Below are 6,486 nucleotides of genomic sequence, written 5' to 3' on the forward strand. Positions count from 1 at the left end.
ACCAAAGGCAGGAGAGAGAATAGGTAAAGCCTACATGGTGAAAATCCTAACGGGCACCATCAAGCTCTTTACTGGCTCTTTACATGCTCAAGAAAATCTGCAGGACTCTCTTAGCTTGCATTGAAGTGTTCGTGCCAGATAAAGCCACGACCTCGAGTCTACTATCGACGGCTGACACAGTGACTGATATGATATATGATCTTTCATTGCAGCCTTCTCCAAAAGTATTGCACCTCCTATACCAAAGGATTATGTTTTTGCCTAGCTTCCACATGCAAACATTCGAAGAAGCTTTCTACACCGGCTTTTTCACCCACGAAAGCAAAATATTCGGCCCAACCTTGACCATCGGCAACCTACGATACGAATCACATGTGCAGATGCTCAAGATGACATGACTTTATTGACCAAGCATAAAAGTCATGTCAGGGACGACATGAGCGCGGAGGGGGGGAGTGTTGAGCCAGCAGAGGATCACACCCACATTTTTGCTCACACTCATCATTTTTGTAACCATTGATTGTAATAAATGTCTTTCCGACATTAATTTTGATTTGAGCCATTCATTAAGTAACACGACTCAATTGAGTTTCCAGCTTGTAATTCCGAAGTAATTTCACTTGCTAATGTAATTAGTTAGAGATGTTCTCACCTCCAAGGCTGAGGTATATAAGCCAAAGTTTTTGTAACCTAAAAGGATTCAGTTTATTAATCAAAGTGAGTTTTTGAGCGCCGTGACTGTGTCTGAGAGAGAGAGAGAGAGTCTTATCTACTTGCTACGCGAGCTACGGAGCCGCCATTGGAGAAGCGACACCGCCATTGTATTAGCAACGGCGAGAGCTACGCACTGATACCAAGAGTGCGCGCTATCGGCTTCTATGTGTGGTAAGTTCCTACGAGCTTCGGTGTGAGTTTTCTTCCAACTCGTGTGTCGGAATAGAGCGTGCAGCATATCTATAGAACCACAACGAGTAGAGCTACACATTAGTACCATCGGGGTCAAGTTTCGGTCACCTGTATTTTTCGGCCTGTCTTCATACGCGTTTACCGCACGGAGTGGTTATAGGTTAATTTTGCAGTTCAAGTCTTTAGGGTGTTGTTCTTACCTAGTGTATAGACTTCCCCTTGAGTTTGAGATCGATTCAATGATTCTAGATCCTGTTTCGTATAACATTCGTGCGTAGTACGGATTTCAGTCACTTGCGTATTTTAGAACTTAAATTTGATTTCCTTAGTAGTGATTGTCATTAGAAGGTCGAGTAGGTGATTTGACACCCACCTAGTTGTTTCCATGCGCCTGCGGGTCAAGCTCCGTCCTCGTCTGACAAATTCTGTTGTTGGTTGAGTTCTCGCTATTTAGCTTCCGCTAGCGGCGTAACCGTCTTAACACTGTAGTTCTCTCTGGTCAGCTTCTCTCCAACAATCTGTGTGACTTGAGTTGAACTTTCTGCCATCTTCACTCTCTCAATTTCTTTCAAAGGATTTTGATAAAATTTTGGTAGAGTTTCGTTTGTATTTGGACAATATCTCAAGTGAAAATCTTAACCAAAGTGCTCATAAACACTGACAGAAAATCTCTCACTGCCAAGGGAAAATCCACTGACTCACTTTGCCACAGACTGACTTAGTACTATGCATAAATACTCTAAAACAATGTCCACATGGACGTGTATGCAAATGCAATCCATACGCTGTCCTGTACCACATATCCATACATCCACCTTCTTCCCATAGTCGTAAACGACATATGAGGTCTTTCGCGGGGCTAGTCGGGGGTTCGCTCCAGTACCTAATCCACCTTGCCAAGGTACCAAAGCTCCCAAGGCAAGGCTTCAAAAAACCTCACTCGACCCTCACAAAGGCTGCAGTTTTCCAAAATACATTGACTGCATATCCATACATAACCACAAAGTACTCAATCTGATAATATAACCGCCTCAACTTCTTCCCACAACCTTTCTTACATGGGCGGCTGTCCATAACGGACCCACAACAACCAAACATAATCTTCAATAACACAATATCATGATGCAAAATCTCTATGTCGTTCTCCAAAACCTGTGTAAATGCTGAATTCTTCACCTGTAACCTGTAAATCTACTACCGAGTACAAAACTGGACATCTCCTATGCTTGTGTGAGCTGGCTGTTTGCTGCAGAAAATTGCAGATTTTGGCAAATCTGAGTATGCCAATGTGTCCGGAACGCCCAAAAATATAAAGATAGACTCCTGGATCACTGTATTCCGAGTTCGGGTGAGGGAGTTATGACCAAAAAACCTCTCTTTTTTGTTGTTTTTCAGAGTTGCGGAAACCTGTGTATTGACTGTAGCTCCTCAAACTGAGCTCTGATACCACCTTGTAGAGTGCGCAAGTGATGGAGAAGGTAGGAAAGAAGACTACACACACCAACACACATCGAGACACACACACACACAATCGTTACCCTGCAGCAGCCATTCAACGAGCTGCTCTTCTCTTCTTCTTCTCTTTGAACTATTATCCAAAGTATATTTACAACATAGTATATTCAGTGTCCAGCCGCCCATAGCACAATGGGCATATTCTTTAACATCATATCATTTAACAAAAGCACCCGTCGCTCCTTTCACAAAGCACCCGTAATTGTGGATAGCACCCGTCGCTCCTTTCACATGACAATGGACATAGCCTCCGACCTTACGTGGTTGCAATGCCAGCCCTACCACCCGTGCTTGGAGCATCTGGACCAGCCCATCTTTGACCCTCGAGTGGAATCCACGTATTTCCATAATCAGGGGTGACTCCCCTCTCTGCAATCTCCTGGGCCGCCTCCAATTAAATGTCGAGGCCAGACAGCTCCGTCTGCACCTACCTCAAAGTGTACCAGGACGGCGGCATGCCCATCGGCAAGCTCGTCTCCAACACTCATGCTGCTTGACTTCTTGTCGATGCCAGAAAAAGACTTTTGCGCCTCTCTTTTATGTGTTGTGCCACATCAATGAGAATTCGTCCTCCTCAGAGTCAGCTCCAGCATGCAATCAAATAAAATCTTTAAACTTTCAGTTTACAACCTGTAGGTGCGGAACTAATGCGTGCATGTATATGTGCATCTCTTTCTCTCTACTCTACTACACATACTCGCTCTACTCTTATTAAAATACAATAACAAAGAATATTCTGTCTTCCCTACATTTCACCCTACCTTTCCCGAACCTTGGTTGTATCGCCTCCTCTGCGTGGGCGGCAACAACAGCCCCGTTGTGCAACAAGTTTTCCTCCACTACGCATCTAACACCATGCTTACTGCCATACAGAGCGCATGGACAACAGGACCTCGCATGAGAGAGAGAGAGAGAGAGAGAGAGAGAGAGAGAGAGAGAGAGAGAGAGAGAGAGAGAGAGAGAGAGAGAGAGAGAGAGAGAGAGAGAGAGAGAGAGAGAGAGAGAGAGAGAGAGACGGTCACATCATGCACCTCCTCCTGCTAATCAACCCTCCAACATTGTTCAACCCTTGCCATCTTTTATGTTTACCGCTAACAACTAGACGCCCACCTGGGTGCGAGCCGCACCCCCAATCCCTCCCATGTTGCCTACCGGCTCTCCTCACTCTCTTTCCCTCTCTAGCCGCCACACGTTAGGAATTCTGATCTCATGCGAATTATCTCACACAAGCTTTCCTTGATACAGCAGGCCATGATTCCCCTCATGCAAGTCTTCCCTCACACAAGACATGCTTTCCTCTCACTAGACTACCCGTTCGCGTCTCGTGAAAGCAAGACCACAGGCCAGCACCTGCTTAAAGGTGAACGCGTAGGTGATGCATATGAAGACAGGCCAAAAAACGCAAAGGGCCAGCACCTGCTTAAAGAATCCACATTTATTCTTGAAAAGAACCCATAAGTATACACAAGGCCTCTCTAACCGTAGCATCCTCTCCTGAAGAGACTGCGCACAACATGTGAACCTCATTATTGGACGGGTGCAAAAGAGCCTGGCTTGCCAAGGCGCAACAGAAAACGTGTTGGCTAGAGAGAGAGAGAGAGAGAGAGGGAGAGAGAGAGAGAGAGAGAGAGAGAGAGAGAGAGAGAGAGAGAGAGAGAGAGAGAACTCATGTTGTACATCTCATTTCACTCATTTTCTCTTCAAAAATGGGTAGCACCTACTCTCTCAGTTTTTTGAAAAAAAAACCCTCTGAAAGAGCGCGCGCCGGCGTGCACTCTTTCAGAGGGTTTTTTTTTTCAAAAAATTGAGAGAGAGAGAGAGAGAGAGAGAGAGAGAGAGAGAGAGAGAGAGAGAGAGAGAGAGAGAGAGAGAGAGAGAGAGAGAGAGAGAGAGAGAGAGCTCCTGGGCACTAATAGCAGTTGCAGGCGTAACAGCAACAACCACCATGGGAAAAACACGTGGTATGGGAGCTGGTCGCAAACTGGGCAGACAAGGCATATAAGAAAAGAAATCTTGGAAACGAGTGGAAGAAGCCCTTCGCAATCTCCTCCCACGCCAAGGGCATCGTTCTTGAGAAGATTGGTATTGAAGACAAGCAGCCCAGCTTTGCCATTCGAAAATGTACCAGGGTACAGCTTATCAAGAATAAAAGGAAGATTGTGGCCTTTGTTCCAAATGATGGTTGCCTGAACTAAATTGAAGAAAACGATGAAGTGTTGATTGTTGGGTTCGTTCGTAAGGGACATGCTGTTGGTGATATTCCCGGAGTGCAGTTCAAGGTTGTGAAGGTATCGGGAGTGTCTCTCCTTGCCCTTTTCAAGGAAAAGAAGGAGAAGCCAAGGTCTTAAGATTTGAGAAGATATGTGAAAGTCCTGCAGGATTTGTACCTTATTGATTAGCTTCCTGGGAATGGCCAGGGGAGATCATCACGAAAATTTTGTTAATCTCATGAGATGAGCCAGCTGCTATTTTTCGATGCATGCATTTCCTTCTTTTGAACCATGGGATGGAGAATCATTGTGTCAATGAAGATAAAGATACTTTGTTTGTCCTCAAAAAGAGAGAGAGAGAGAGAGAGAGAGAGAGAGAGAGAGAGAGAGAGAGAGAGAGAGAGAGAGAGAGAGAGAGAGAGAGAGAAAGGATATTCCTGCTTTGGCATGAGCCTTAGGCTAGCATCAGCTCCTCCTAAACAACAGAGATTGATGTTGGGCGAGCAACTATATCCACTTGTAGATCAATTCGAACATGGTCACGTAGGAAAAGTTAAGGGCATGTTACTGGAGATGGATCAGCCAGAAGCAGCAATGGCTACCCCAGCTCCGCTGTCTAGTATTGCCATCGTGTTCACTCCTTGGAATTCAACTGGCAAGGTTGTATTCCCCTCTTCACCTTCGCAATACTCTCCGAACTTGTTTAAGGGTACAAGCTTAGTGTTCTTTTGTGGTTTGCTCAGCTCTTGTATACCCTCTTGCAGTCTCGATGTTGGGTCTTTTATCCCAAATTTTTCCAAGCATTTTCCTACAGTGGTCCACATATGTGGTCTTAGCCTCAAAATCTCAGCTAGAGTGATAGTGCATGTCACTGGTGTTGACAAGATCTCTATCAATCCTTGCGAGTCCATGACTTTTTCTGATGAGATTCTTCGTGAGGGAAGTGCTCTAATCTCGGATTTTGCTTCATACTCTCCTAAGTATGAAGGTAAGGTATTTAGTGAATGAGGTTTGCTCTCCATTGTTCTAACAGAGCCCCCATCTCCCTAGTAAGATTGCAGATCCAAGTCCACTTGAGATCCTGCCTCAAATTCCACTATGGGAGGATTCCTGATGTCCTTTTCCCAATTTGTCTGATTAGCTTGGAAACTTAGCTCGTTTGCAAAGTTTGCCTCTCTCACTTGTTTCCAAAATTCATTGTAATCCTCATCTCTTCCGTAAATCCTCTGTATGACTGGATGAGAACTCTCTATCTCCTGATCGGTTGTGTTCAATACTATGCGGTCATCCTTGTGTGTATCTTCAGGCTTTTGTGCACTGTGAGTCTTTTCAGCTACCCGTGAAATGATAGTCTCTTGCTGAATTGGGTTTTCCGTTCCACAATTCATTGTTTCTCTTGGTGGTTCTAATAAGGCTTGTGCAGTCTCGATCATTCTCTGGCACATTTCAAGTCTCTGCTTTTCCAATTCCACGTTTGGGTATGTCATCCACCTCTGTTCTTGTCTTTGGTTGTTCTTTAACCTAGCTTCGTAAGCTCTCATTAGTGCGTCCAATGGTTCGTGTACTTTGTCGACTAGGACTGATCCCCTTGAGCTTAAGCTCGTTGTTTCTTTGATACTCTTTTGTTTCGTTCTTTCTGGGCTCATCTCTCGTTTCCCGTTTTGACTCTCAAGTTTTTCTAATCTATCTTTAGTTCGCTTTAGTTCCTCAGCTAGAATAGCGTCTTCACGTTCTTTTGTCAACTTCATGCGTGCTTTTCTAGATTTCCATGTGTTTCTCTGACTCCGCGGTCCTTGACTAACCACTTCAGTCGCTAACTTTCCATTCTCACGTTCTCTAGTGGTTTTCTTAGCTT

General features: G+C 44.8%; 1 pseudogene; it reads left to right on the plus strand.

Annotated features, from left to right (window-relative positions):
- Nucleotides 1-4,366: 4,366 nt before the first annotated feature.
- LOC147437283 (small ribosomal subunit protein uS12z pseudogene) lies at nucleotides 4,367-4,769 on the plus strand (annotated as a pseudogene).
- The last annotated feature ends 1,717 nt before the right edge of the window (nucleotides 4,770-6,486 follow it).

The sequence above is a fragment of the Adiantum capillus-veneris genome, chromosome 17, assembly GCF_014529385.1.
Source record: "Adiantum capillus-veneris isolate H3 chromosome 17, ASM1452938v2, whole genome shotgun sequence".
NCBI classification, from domain to species: domain Eukaryota; kingdom Viridiplantae; phylum Streptophyta; class Polypodiopsida; order Polypodiales; family Pteridaceae; genus Adiantum; species Adiantum capillus-veneris.